The sequence below is a fragment of the Mesoplodon bidens genome, assembly GCF_964165515.1.
Source record: "Mesoplodon bidens genome assembly, chromosome: 12".
Lineage (NCBI taxonomy): Eukaryota > Metazoa > Chordata > Mammalia > Artiodactyla > Ziphiidae > Mesoplodon > Mesoplodon bidens.
Genome location: NC_138168.1, coordinates 72,341,158 through 72,355,563, shown reverse-complemented (window position 1 = coordinate 72,355,563; position 14,406 = coordinate 72,341,158). Strand labels below are relative to the sequence as shown.

General features: G+C 39.4%; 1 protein-coding gene across 17 annotated transcripts in view; it reads left to right on the top strand.

The window, feature by feature from the left end:
* HIVEP2 (HIVEP zinc finger 2) overlaps positions 1–14,406 on the top strand; it is a 196,041-nt gene that overhangs the window by 36,418 nt on the left and 145,217 nt on the right. For 7 of the 17 annotated variants that reach the window (XM_081251285.1, XM_081251278.1, XM_081251277.1 and 4 more), the window contains exon 2: positions 10,540–10,614. The exons of 9 other annotated variants lie outside the window; for them this stretch is intronic. The gene's annotated coding sequence lies outside the window, so the exon portion shown is untranslated. Of the gene's footprint in view, positions 1–10,536; positions 10,615–14,406 lie in introns of all 17 variants that reach the window. One more of the 17 variants, XM_081251281.1, reaches the window with a different exon arrangement.

Sequence of the window (14,406 nt, the reverse complement as noted above, 5' to 3'; positions counted from 1 at the left end):
TAATTTTAAATTAAATTTAAACAGCTACCTGTGGTTATCATATTGGACACTACAGCCAGAGGAAAGATGTGTCTAGCTAACCCAGTATGGCAATTTGGGGTGGTCATTTTGATCACAAATCAAAGAGACTTTGATTATTTTTCAACATCATTTGTCATAAATGCTAGTGCTGCTGGAGCAGTCATGAGAATGCTAAAATACAGTGACTCTTTATTAAGAAATAATGACTGGTTAGTTAAATTAGTCACACTTGTGCATACGTGTATGCTCACATGTGGCCACGTGCACACAGGAGCATGCACACGTGCATGCACACACACGCAAACACACACACAGACACATCTTCCCCCTGGCTTCTTGAAATGGAGGGAGGGAGAAACATAATGTTTTTGAATGGCTTGCTGTTTTGAAGGACAGGTGATGAACTAATTACCCTTCTACCTGGGGCAGTGTCAGGCCGGGCGGAGAATCTCTGATGGAAGGAAAGGACCAGTTCTGGAAAGGGCCTCAGATGATTCTTAGTCTCCTCATCTATAGACTGGGCATAACAATACCTCCTCTGTCTGCCTCAAAAGATAATATGTATTTGTAAAAGCTCATTTTCAAGGTTCGCCCAAACAATGTCTAAGGTTTTGCTAACCCTGCATCTGGACATTTCTCTGTGGCAGCAAGAGATATGATGATACGTATTTTCTTCTTGATCTTAAGTGCCCTCTGGCAACCCCCACACCTCTTCAGAGGCTCGCACTTGAAAATCTCTCCTTTTCAGTTCTGCCCCACGCTTGTCTTGGAAGTCTTCCTTTATGGGTTCCAGTGGTACTCTGCTCAGTCCTGGACTCGGCCCCTCTCAGTGTTTGTTTGCCCACCGTACAGCAGAATGCTGCTGGGCCCCCATCATCTCCCCCTGAATGCTGCGTGTGTCTATTTTAAAGCTTTTTCATTTGTCTATGTTTTGTCCTCCTGGTCAGAATAGAAGCTTCCTGGGCAGCGACAGGAATAACTTTTCAACGTTATTTTTTTTTAAACTTTTTAAGCTTAATTTTATCCAGTGCTTTGCAGAGGGTGGCACTCGGTAAATGTGACAGGCTGATAGTGAAATAAGGACTTGGGTCTTTAAGCTCAGTCTGACATCTTCAATGAGCACTCTTTGATTATTCAGATCAGTGGTTTCAAGCTTTATCATGCTCAACAGGCTCCCGAGGTGCTTTAAAAAAGTTCAAGTTCTTAGGTTCTATAAATATGATTCACTAGGTCTGAGGAGGAGCATAGGAAACCTGAATTTTAAGAAGCAAATCAGGTAACTGATGCAGGTGATTTGAGGACTACTCTTTGAGAAACATAGCCTATATGTTATGATACCATTTCCAAGTACTCTGCTTAAAGAAACCTTTTCTGACAGCAAATATATTTCTTTTAAGCAGAAGTGTGGGGTTTTTAATGTTTTTGTAATGTTTTTAGAAGGGGATGGGAGAAGAGGTGGGAAATTTTGTGTGTAGAACATCTGCTTAAACTGTCTTCTCAAATGCCTGTCTGGGTCAATAAGATAATAGAAATATCACATCAGAAAGAACACCACAATTTCATCAAACCACAGTGATATAAAATACTTAATAAGCCATCACTTGGAGCTTATTTGTCCTTATTTTAGTCTCCGTTTTCACTGGCTCATTGATCCAATCTTCTAGAGATGATGAGGAGCTGTACATTAGAGGGAAGGAGAAGAGTGTCACTGGTAAAGGATGGCGCACTGATTGCAAGAGTGATAGCGGACAGCCTGCAAGTGAAGAAGGAAATAGACAAACTATAGAGATCAGACATAAGATCTTAAAAAGGCAAACAAAATGTAGGCCAATGGGGAAGCCGAAGAGTGAAGGAGTAAGCAAATGCATGCATCTCAGTAGCTTGAGGAGGCATTACTGAGTTACCCCAGTTTACAGGAACTATTTGTTGATCTTTCTTCTTAGAATCTAAGTTCTTCCAGGGCTGAGACCATGCTTATCCCATCTGGTACTGCATTTCCAGGTCTTAATGTATTCCTTGTCTTATAGGAGAGCCTCCATAAGTGTTTGTGTGTGTGTGTGCGTGTATAAGACTTGCTATAGTAATCTATGCTTATGATAATAACTCTAGTATTTTTCTAATAAATCAATATAAATAAATACATAGGTTTTCTGGGTGATCTGTGTTCATGATAATGACCCTGAGATTTTTTTGGCTGAAAGCCAAGTACTTTTAACCTTTTTGATACATATTTTAAAAAAATCTCAAAAATTTTTGGTATGTGAAGGCTTATTTTACCTCCTTAGTACGTAATTCACTCACCAGCTCTGTACTCTTTAATATTGTTGCCCTTTCCTCTGCCCTGTTCATATTTAAATTGTCTTAAAATGCATGGGGTTTATTTTTCAGATTATAAATGCTCATATATGTAGATACATACTAAAATATTTTGAATCATCAACCAGTGTACACTATACCAATGCCACGTGAACACAGCATATTTTAAAGTCTTCAAAAATATTCAGATAGATTTATGGATATAGATAGAAATCTGTATATACCAATTTGAAGATGTCTCTTTTTATATAGTTAATGCCAAATCATATTTTATATGGCTAATCATCCTTTGATATATCATAATGGTTTCCCTGGAGCATGGCACATCTATTGAAATAGATATTTTAGCATGCATACTAATTAAGAAAGTGTATATTATGTGCTAGGCAAAAACATGGGCTCCATATAGTAGAGAAAACCATATTTAGATCCCTCCGAGATGGTATATCTGCTCTCCAGGTGTTTCTCATTTGTGTTTAAACTTGCTCGTTAGTAGGTTTTTGTTAACTGAAAAAGGAAAATTATTTCTTGATATTATATAAAGCAGGTTAAATTGTGCTGGCTTACTTTGTATTTTGTTTAAAAACTGGGTTTTTAATTGGTCGTGTAGAATTGGGAATTCATTTTCTCAGAAGGTTGTGTCTTACTGGCAGGAGGAAGAGGTGAAGAGGAAATTCTCTTTTTCCATAAGTACATGTTTGGTCTTAGGCAAAATTTTTTTTTTTTTTGCGGTACGTGGGCCTCTCACTGTTGTGGCCTCTCCCATTGTGGAGCACAGGCTCCAGATGCGCAGGCTCAGTGGCCATGGCTTACGGGCCTAGCCGCTCTGTGGCATGTGGGATCCTCCCAGACCGGGGCACGAACCCGTGTCCCCTGCATCGGCAGGCGGACTCTCAACCACTGCGCCACCAGGGAAGCCCTTAGGCAAAATTTTGAAATAAGGAGAAGTGTGACTCTGAGAGTGACATCCTGCCACTTAGCACCCTGTCCAACCTAGTGGGCCTGAGGGCAGCAGGTTATCAAAATTTAGTCCTACGTTTTCTATCACTATATTCCTTTCCAGTCTAAACTACTCCAACATTTCTAGTTCCTGAATCATCTGTTTCCATCCCAACCAAAAGTCCCAGCCAACAGTTATTTAAGTACCTGTCCTGATGTGGGAAATGGGCTTGTAACTGTGTAGAAAGAAAGGTGAATCCTATGCTCTTTACATTTTCAGGGAGTATACATACAATCTAGGATTGCTTATAAGACATGCATAACTAACTCATTATACTAGAAGACAGAATATGCATAAAAGAGGCATAAACCAAATGAAATGAAAGTTCAAAGAAAAAGATTACAACCAATTGTGGGAACTGGGAAAGGTTTTATGGACTTTGAAGAATGTTTAGCATCTTAAAAGCAGAGATGCAGTTGAGAGATGGCATTCCAGGTGGAGAGAGTGTTACAGATGAAAGTAGGAGCACCCCATATGGCTGCCTAAGAGTTGAATATTGCTAAACTTTTGAAGGCACCATTCACATAGACTGTGATGTAAATGGTGCCCCCCGTATTTGTTCAGCATGGTGGCCGTGAGTGAAAGCCAGGAGGCAAGAAGTGTGCAAGGATAGGATCAGAGAATCATTAGGAGTATAGCCTGGACCATACTGTGATGGATCTTTAATGAAAGAGTGAAGTTGTTTTACCCCTTTCACTGTGAGCTAAAAGGTCTTAAAACCTTCCCCCACTCTAAAATTCTATGATTTCTCTAATTCAGTTGGTAAGAGGGGCTGAGGAAGATTTTTGAGCAATGGAGTGGCTCAAATTTTCAGAAGATGAATATATATATATATATATATATATAGTGAAATGAATTGAGAAGTTACTAGACTTCAGATTTGTATAAAGTGATTCTGCCATCTAAGTGATGCTGGAGTAATACATCAAACTGGGGCTCTGAGGGGGTCACAAGATTATTCCCAAACCAGCCCACCCTTACACTGATACATCTTTAGTTCTTCCATATCACACTAAGACTTCATTTTTTTGATCTCTGATTTGGCATCCTTATTAATAAGCTTTGCTAGACTTTCAACTTCTGTATTTCTTTCACCATTTATGTCTTATCTTGTCTTTCTGTATATCATGTACCCTCTGCCTGCATTTTTGGGAATAGACCTTTCTGAGTTGGTTCTAGGCTTGGACTCTGTCCTTTGAACTGCCTTCGTGGGCAGCCTCTTGATCACAGCTGTTTGTTTCTGGATTTAGATTCCCTTCTTTAGCTCCAGCTCCATGAATCAGGAGCCCAAGAAGGAGGCCTGTTATTAGGCTGTTGGAATAGGATAGGGACAGAGTCATCAGGCTCAAACTACAGGAGTGAATGTGGAAAGTAATTCATTAATTCATCAAATGTTTGTTGAGCCCTCTTGAGGGTAAGCACCGGCCTTGTGTGGCTTCCCTGGCTGGTCCTGCTTTCATTTCTTTGAGCCTCCTTCCTCCCTTCCAATGCTCTAAGAAGTTCAAGATTTTTTTCACAACAGCTGAGTCTCGCTGGGAGTATCAGCAAGACCTCTGGTAGTGTTAGAAGGCAACAACCCGGGGACAGCAGCAGCTGGTTTTATTTTTGGTTTTCCTCAGTCAGGTGTTTGTAAGTTGAGAACTGCCTGTATTCAAACAACGTGATTTGGTAGCATGTCATGAACTCCCGTAGAAATAATGGATGTGGTACAGTTAAAAGGATATCCATGAGCTATTCCTAACATCACAAGCTATACAGTAAATGTTTAAAGACCTGGGTGTGGATTAATGGCTCTGAGGACACGGATATGCTATGGATCCTTCACAGTCTCATTTTGTGTAAAATTTGAGTCTTGCTTTGGGTACAGAGATCCGGCCGTTGGTGAACTTGCCTGGGGAATAGTCATTGTCTCATGGTAGGTACTGGTTGATGCATTTGGGAGATTTTATTTAGGAACTCATTAGATTACTGCATTCATTTGTTCTAGTCAAGTTTTAAATTTTATCCCTCATGCACTATTATGAAACAAATAAATAAAAAATATAACTATCCAATCACCTTTTACAATCTATCGATCTGAGTTTTAATTTTTCCTTGTATACTCCTGATCTTTGCTCATAGTCCCACATTTGAAATAGTTATAATCATGATATTGATATAGCCCTTATTTTCAAAACCATATTTTCATAAACACTTTCCATTTTGCTTATTTCTGTACTCTAATTTTAATAGTTATATAATTTTGATTTATTTTAATGGTCACAGTTTTCTTAAAATTCTCTTATTTGTGAATATTCAAATTTTCTCCTATGGGATTGTTTGTTAAAGGGTTTGAATATTTTTATTATACATGGTCCTTATTTTTAGGTCACTTCCCATTTTCATCATAGCCCTACCAAAGTGAAAATCTTCCCCGCATTGTTGTTTTGGTTTGTATTTCTTTAATAATTAGTGAGCTTCCTTTTTAATTATATTTCTTTTCTGAATTGACTTGTCATATTTTCTACTTTATTTCCTAGCTTTTTTTTTTTTTTTTTTTTTTGCGGTACGCGGGCCTCTCACTGTTGTGGCCTCTCCCGTTGCAGAGCAGAGGCTCCGGGCGCGCAGGCTCAGCGGCCACGGCTCACGGGCCCAGCTGCTCCGCGGCACGTGGGATCTTCCCGGACCGGGGCACGAACCCGTGTCCCCTGCATCGACAGGCGGACTCTCAACCACTGCGCCACCAGGGAAGCCCCTAGCTATTTTTGAAAAATAAATTTCAATGAGCTCTTTACATATTATAAATATTAATTCTTATCACTTATACTTGGTTCTAATATTTCTCAATGGGATTTAATTTTGTTTTGTTATTTTGGAAGTTTAACAATTTTAACTTAGTTTTATCTGGTGTATCTATTTCTGATTAGTATTTGATGAATGCTTTCAAAGTTTTTTAAAAATTATAGTCATAAAGGTAGTGCAGTTCTCTGCTTATTATTCATGTTGCTTCTTGGTCTACTGTCAAGTATATTGGATTCTTAAAGACATGTATATTCTAGAATCATGGTATAATCAAGCCAGAGGGAAATTATCAGCTTATATTTTTAATATTTAGAGGATCTAACAAATAATATTTCCCATATCTACAGATAAATGTAGATTTCCAGATGAGAGTTTAGAAAGTAGATGAAAATTACATTTAAGACCTGAATACAGTGAAGCTGGTTGGTAAATTAAGAAATATATTTAACTTCAGGGTTTAATAACAAAAAATTGTACCATGTTTATAAAACACTTTAAAAACACTGTTTGAAAATCAATTTTCCATGTGTTTTTGAGCATTTATGACATTGCTTTCCAGTGTCCTAATTTTAAAATTTAAATATAATTTCAGAAATGTGGCTTCAAATCATTGGTCATTTGCAAAAATCACTTTAGTGGCCTCTTATTGATTATCTAAACTGTGTCTTGTTGTTGGTTTTCTTCTTCTGAGGCTCAGATTCTATTATGCAACTGGGGTATACTTTTGGAATTTATAAAGCACTTCAACATTTTCTTTCTATTGGTTTAATTGATCTTAAAATCATTTAAAAATAACCTCAGTTACCTGATAAATATTTAGTTTATTGGTAATAGTTGAGCAGTTTTATTTCTCAACTGATTTAGAAATAGGAGTTCAATATATCTTCCAGTATTTCATTACAGGGAGGAAGAATTTAAAAAGCTAATGAAAGGTTGTTTCCTTTAAGTAATTTTAGAAGATAAATTGCTATATCAAAAATATAAATGGGGCTTCCCTGGTGGTGCAGTGGTTGAGAGTCCGCCTGCCGATGCAGGGGACAGGGGTTCGTGCCCCGGTCCAGGAGGATCCCACATGCCGCGGAGCGGCTGGGCCCGTGAGCCATGGCCGCTGAGCCTGCGCATCCGGAGCCTGTGCTCCGCAACGGGAGAGGCCACAGCAGTGAGAGGCCCGCGTACCGAAAAAAAAAAAAAAATATATATATATATATATATATATATATGTAAACAAAATCATCAAAACAGTAGTTAGGTTGGTTTTAATACATCACAGAGGAGGAGGAGTCATTCCACTTGTGTGCTTATGACATATCAGCATACTCTTACCCTGGGTCAATAGATATGAAAACCACTGTTTGCTCATGGTTACTGAACTGATAAATTATGGTGTGGGATGTGAAATTGAACCAATTCAATTAGGAAGGCTCAGACTGAAGTTTGAGGCAAGTTAGGATTGACAGATGAGAACAAATGAATAATAAACTATCCTTACAGACTATTATAGGTTCGGTTTTACATTTTTAATATCTTCAGTATTGGTAAAGATGTTCTTGCATGTGGGACTTTTTCTTTTGAGGGGTAAGAAAGGGCAAATTATCTTCTTTGATCACATGATCAATTTCATTGAGCTGCTTTACTTTCACTCAGAAAGAGGATAGGAACTAATATCCATAATGAGTTACTGTTTAGACCTAAGTACACTAAAGGGAAATTTGTCAGTTCTGATAGTGTTTGGAATGGAATATGACATTCATCTCTGATTCTGCACCTACTGTATTTCCTCATAGGTTTTATTTTTTCATTTCAAGTTTGCTGTCCCATTGCTCATGCTGAACAACAGATTTACAGAATCATATCTAATATATTATTGAAGGAAAGTATATGTGACACTGTGACCTTTTGACTCTAGTATTGTTTTCAAATGTTATTTACTAAGTTTTCCATGAAATGATTTTTAAGGAGAATCAAAGAGATTCTCTGGCATAAAAAGGATTGATAAATCATATTTGGGAATGATGTTATAATGATTTCCATTGTAACAAATGGAAAACAATACAAATGGAAAGCAAAAGAACATGTGTCTTCAAACTCATCTACTTCCTACTCATCTATTTCCTACTTCCTCATTTGGAGGTTCTTGTCAAATATACTAGTTGAAATCCAGGCAGGGCGAATTGATATTGTAAGTCTTAAAAGTACGAGAAGCTCATGTTTTGTATTGATACAAGCTCTTATGTTTATATTCAGTCTTCAGTGAGTGAGCTTGTGTATCTTGCTCAGTTCTTGTCTCTGTCCTCATTCCCCAATACCAGGCTGCCATCCTGTCTCCTTATAATATAACAAAATGACCAATCAGTGTTAGGACACTTTGAGTGAAAGAGATGCTCAGAGACTCATTTAAGCAGCAAATTGTCACAGAGAAGTGGTTTAGTTTTGGCTATTTTTTTACTTTATTTTGGTGGAATAATCAGCAAGAAAACAAGAGAGGAGTGAAATAGATGAAAGAGAGGAATACTGTGGACTTTAAGAAGGCATTGTTGGCTGATAACACTTTCTTGAAAAACGAGCCCCAAAGTGTACCCCCATAGTGGCGATTTCTTTTGTTCTCTTAATTGATATCGGATATCAGACTCAGTATGGGAATAAAACGGAATCACTTGAGTCATCTGCCTGAGTATGGAGACTCCATATAAGTGAAGTCTCTGAGTCTAGATACTCTATACAAAGGAAGCACTATGTTTTATTTCAGAATTTCTTGAATTTACTCTTGACAAGAATGCCCCTGAGCCTGTAAGTTATTATCATTGTTGTTACTAAGTGGCATAGATGAGAGACTGAACTTAGTAAATAATCATTTAAATTATATATTAAATCAACAGCAAGGGCAGATCTATTAAAAGTGTTTTCTGGCCTGAAAAAATATATTTTCACATCATTGTTTGCATTGCCTTCAAAGGATGATTACAGCATTTGTTCAGGGTATAGTGCTTATGGTTCAACAGCCCAAAGTCTTAAATCTTGTGCCTGGGTGGATGCTGTGTTGTACAGTAGTAATTCTGTAAATTATTTACAATAAAGGGGAAAACACTGGAGAAAAGATCTATCTGTGTACTGCTCCCAGTTTTACAACAAGGGAATACTGATAAAGTTCCAAAGTAGCTTCAGTAGTTCAGTAGTTGAGCTATTCCATCCCCCTCCCCCCTCTCCAACATCCTGTTTCATCACAAATATTTATCATTTTATTCATCGGTTCTCCACCCGCCTTGTGGGCTGTTGTGCTTGCTGTCACCCGGCCAAGAGGCTGGGGAATGCCTATCCACAAACAGCATGGGGTGTCTGGCTAGGGTGCTCACCACGTCCTGTAACTGGCTAACACTGAATTGTCGGCACTGTTGCGCCATTGAAATCCACGTAGAGTCAGCCTATTTAAATAATTACCAGAATCACCAATAGCAGGCATGTTGTTGCTAGACATAGTGAAAATATACATACTATTTGTGGTGAGAAAAAAACTGAAGTCTACAGCATTTGGAGATGTCATTCCGATGTGTTATGGAAGCATTAAAATGAAAGAAAAAGAAAAATGACTATTTAAACAAAATTACTGCCTAAAAACACTAGTCTGTTTGACTGCTTGGTTAACAGTTTAAAAGACTTGTCTGGTTTTCCTGAAAAGTTCATTTAGTATTAATTGGCTCCTCACTTTTAAAACATTGAATATAAACTAACACAAAATACAATACGATAGATAATAACATACATAGCATACCATGGCATACCCCACTTGTTTCAGAAGGGATGGATATTTTTGAAGAGTATTGGCCAGGAATTTTGTAGACTGGAGTTATGGGTTTTGGGGAAGAAGACCAGAGAAGGTGCCCTTCTCATTGCATTATAGTATGGGGTGTGTCCTGTCAACATAACTGATCACCTTGATATTAACCTTGATCACTTGGTTAAGGTAGAGTCTGCTAGGATTTCCACTGTAAAGTTACTACTTTTCTCTTTCCATGTTCTGTTCATTGGAAGTCAGCCCACACTTAAAGGGAGAATAATTAAGCTTTACCCCTTGGAGGGAGGGAGTATCTACATGATTTATTTATTTTGGTGGACTCATAAATATTTATTATTTTATTCTTTCGTTTATCATCCAGTGCTAATCACTCTTTATTTTGTTGCTCATAAGCTTATTTTAAACTTTTTAAATTGTATTTTGCTTAGCCATCTGGTATTCTGTGTAGCTTGGTGCCTCATGCATCACCCGCCTTTTTGACCTGTCCCACCTCCACGTGTTTATGTTCTTTCTTCAAACCAAGAGATTTGGTTTTGCAGCTTTGGTTAGCACTTAAGGTCATTTTCATAGTCAAGTCTTAATGTATGCGCTGTGGGAGGAGAAGTCATAACACAAAACTTCTTGTCAGCAGATTGGCGAACTTACCTGAGAAATTGAGACTCAAGATTGTGAGAATGTGTGACTAGGACCGAAAGCAGATTTCCAGGTAGGAAATCAAAATGATTTTCTTTAACTCCTTTGCACTTGACTTTGTAGACGTCAAATGACCATTTCTTGTGAGATGCAAAATTCCAAAAGGAGGGGTGGCATAAATATTAGGGTTGCATTAGCAAATCACGTTGTGTTCCTCTTTTAGATTCTTTTTAAGATTCTTTTATTTGATTTTTAAACAGTAAGGTAATAGCTGAGCTTCGAAATGAAACCCAAGGGGAGCTTGCAGAAGTCTATCTGTATTTGCAAAATTATTATAGATATGATTTTGAACGTTGAGGCCTATTGAGAAGTACCCATCAGAGTAGAAATAATCTTCAGATTTTTCATGTCAGAAAACAGCTGTGGTTACAGGATGTTTTATGTGTTTCACAGAATATTCACTAAATACGGATTGATTTCTATTTGGCATTTCTCATCAACTCCCTTAAGATGTGATAAGGTCGTAAACTCTGTTAGAAAGGAGGGGCTCAGGGAGAGGAAGCTCCCAGATCGCATATGTGCTTGAGTTTCTGCATACTGATGTTACAAAAACAAGCATCAGTTTGCCACTGTGGCAGTCTTACAAAGGGTAAGTTGAAAAAAAAATCGAGTTCATGTGAACACGAAGACAAGCAACTGAAAATCTGGAATACAACTAGAGCTAACATCATGCAGTGATTCTTACCTTTGCTGTTGGAAGTATAAAAGCAGCGTGATCACTCCCGCTAAATTACAGAGATTTCAGCTCCATGGGAACATGAAGAACCTGTCAGAGGATGTGTGTACACAAATGCATTCAAAGCACGGGGGTGGGAATGAGTTTGGGGCGGGCACGGCGGCCGGGGCACGGGGACCAACCCTCCAAGTCTTGCCCACGCATTTTTATGTGTGTATTATAATAAGGCCTTTGTGCAAGGAGGCTAGATAGAACTTCATGTCCGCTGCCCTCTGGACTTCTACATGATCTAGCTGCCATCACCCACCTCCCTTGTCTCTTCAGCAAGGAAACAAGAAAAGGCAATTAAAGAATACTGCTGGGAGGGAAATGCCCCTTCCCCTTTTTCTTTTTTGGAATATCAACAGAGTTATGGCTTTTCTGTGTGTCTCTAGGGGTATTTGGCTGCTTCTGTCCACCGTCCTTTTCTAAGGAGAGCCTTTGAATTGCAGTCTTCACGTAGTGGGGGGCTCCTGAAAGCTGTAATCAGCTTCCTCCTTTGTGGGGAGGAGTGCTTTCTGGTGGTCATCTGGGGTCCTGCCTTCTACTTAAGGCCCCAGGGATGGCGTGGAGTGATTGGTGAATTAAGTATCCCTGCCCACCATTACTTGGCCTCTGTCTCAACTCTGAAACTTCAAGTCCCTTATCGAACTTGTGCCTCACAGCCACGCTCATCTCCGTCAATCCCACCAATCCTTTGGTTAGTTTCTTCACTTGAAGAGATAACTTCACAACCCGACAATTTATTATTGTCCATGTCCCTGACCTGTATTTTGGGAATGACAGAAAAATCTGGAAAATGTTTATTTTTGCTGTGCTTCAGTTTAGCTGATCCATGGGATAAATCAAATGTCCTGCTCTATCTTGGTTAGCTCTGAGAATAATCTCTAATACGTCTTAGACCATTTTTGTACCACTTAAAATTTGAGGTGGAGTTTGGATGGCTCTCTGCACCAGGTTCAGAGATACAAATCTTTACTCTTTTCCTTTCACTCCTAAAGGTTATGCCTGCCCAGCCTCATGGATGGCTCTGTGGTGGTAGAAGGAAATTATTGATGAGAGGCCTGAGGATTTTATGTGCCTGAGGGCATAATAGCTAAATGTTTTCAACTTACACTTCGGGTCACACTCATCATTTCTTCACCCAAAGAAATGATCTATTTCCCCCATTGTTTCTGCTTGAAACATTCTTTCTGGCTTTACTCTTAAAAATAAATGATCGGCAACTGAGATGACATATACCCACATACCATCAGTTTCATTTATTAATTAATTTATGACTTTACTATTTTTGACTTACTTTTGTGTGCTGGCCTGAGCATGCGAAACACAACTGCCAAGTGTCTGAGCTAATGTTCTAGAAGTAAAGTGCAGACTGCAAAATATTGCAATGCGTTGAAATGGGCTGTAAGAGAAAATACACAAAGCCTAGCTGTGATGTAACAGGGAATCAAGCTCTGCCGGGGGGCTTGACAGAGGAGTAAATTCTAGAGCTGCATCTTGCAAGCTGCATTGCAGTCTGTCTGGAAGGCAGCACAAGGAAAGGCATTCTAGGAAGACAGAGCCCTGGCATGCAAAGAACCAAAGACATAAAACCAACAAGTAAGTCTTCATATGGCTGGATTACAGGGTATAGGGAGAGGAGGAGTGGATGTCACAAGAGAAGGATCTGGAATGCTTGGCAGGAACCAAGTCAAGGAAGGTATGCCATGCTTTATGTTGGATCTCTATCCTGTAGGCAAGGAGGAGAGATACATTCAGATTTGCATTTTACCAAGAGCTCTCAGGCAGCATCACGAGAATGAATTAGCGGGACCCAAGCCTGCATTGGAAGACACAGTTTGCAGACAGTTACAGTAATCTTCAAAAGAAAAAACTGGAGGCCTGAACTCATGCTGGGATATTCAGATTAGTGAGCACAGGATGGATTTTCAAGTGTGGGAAACAGTACTAGTGACTGAGTCAGTGTGAAGGATGAGGGTAAGAGAAGGCAGTTCTCAGGACTCTAGCTGGACCACAAGGTGAATAGTGATGACATTGCCCGGGATGAGAAATACAGGAAGACGAGCAGGCCTTTGAGAAAAGCAGTGACCTGCATTTTAAGCTTGTTGTATCTATCGTCATGTGTGGTCTATGGAAGGATTGCTGGTTTGGGGATCAGAAAGAACCTGAGTTTCAATTTTACTTCTCCAATTTATCACCTGTGTAGTTTTAGGTAAGTTAAGTAACCTCTGGGGTCCTTAAGTTTCCTGGTCTGTTAAGTGGGCGCTAGTAGTTACTAGTTTGAAGCCCATTGGTGAGGGAGAAGAGAGATAATCTATGTAAAGCTCCTGACTCAAAGCCAGTTTTTAAATAAAGGGCAGATTATTATCTCTGCTGTGGTCTGTAGGCAGATCTTGAAACCTGGAGCCTAGAGGGGAGGCTGAAAATGCAGCCTTCAGAGTCAAGAGCATAGGGAAAAACAGAATTTATCAGGGGCCAAGGCATCCTGCCTATTCATTCGTCCAGAATCAGTTGTTCAGAGCTGGTGTGTGTCAAGTTCTGTGCAAGAACTAGGGAATTTAAGATGAAAAAGACTGTCTCTGGCCTCAAGGATCTTAGAGCCTGTAAGGGTGACACAGGGAAGGGAATCAAGTGTTTTGAATAAGAAGAGGATCAGGGCAAATCAATATATTTAGATTTTAAAAGTTGTGTAGGGCTTCCCTGGTGGCGCAGTGGTTGAGAATCTGCCTGCCAATGCAGGGGACACGGGTTCGAGCCCTGGTCTGGGAGGATCCCACATGCCGCGGAGCAACTAGGCCCGTGAGCCACAACTACTGAGCCTGCGCGTCTGGAGCCTGTGCTCCACAACAAGAGAGACCGCGATAGTGAGAGGCCCGCGCACCGCGATGAAGAGTGGCCCCCCCTCGCCGCAACTAGAGAAAGCCCTCACACAGAAACGAAGACCCAACACAGCCAAAAATAAATTAATTAATTTAAAAAAAAGTTGTGTAACATAACATATATTCATAAAAAGACATATACAGCTGGATGAATTTTCATGAACTAAAGAGCAGATCAAAAAACAGGACATTATTAGCATTCCAAGGG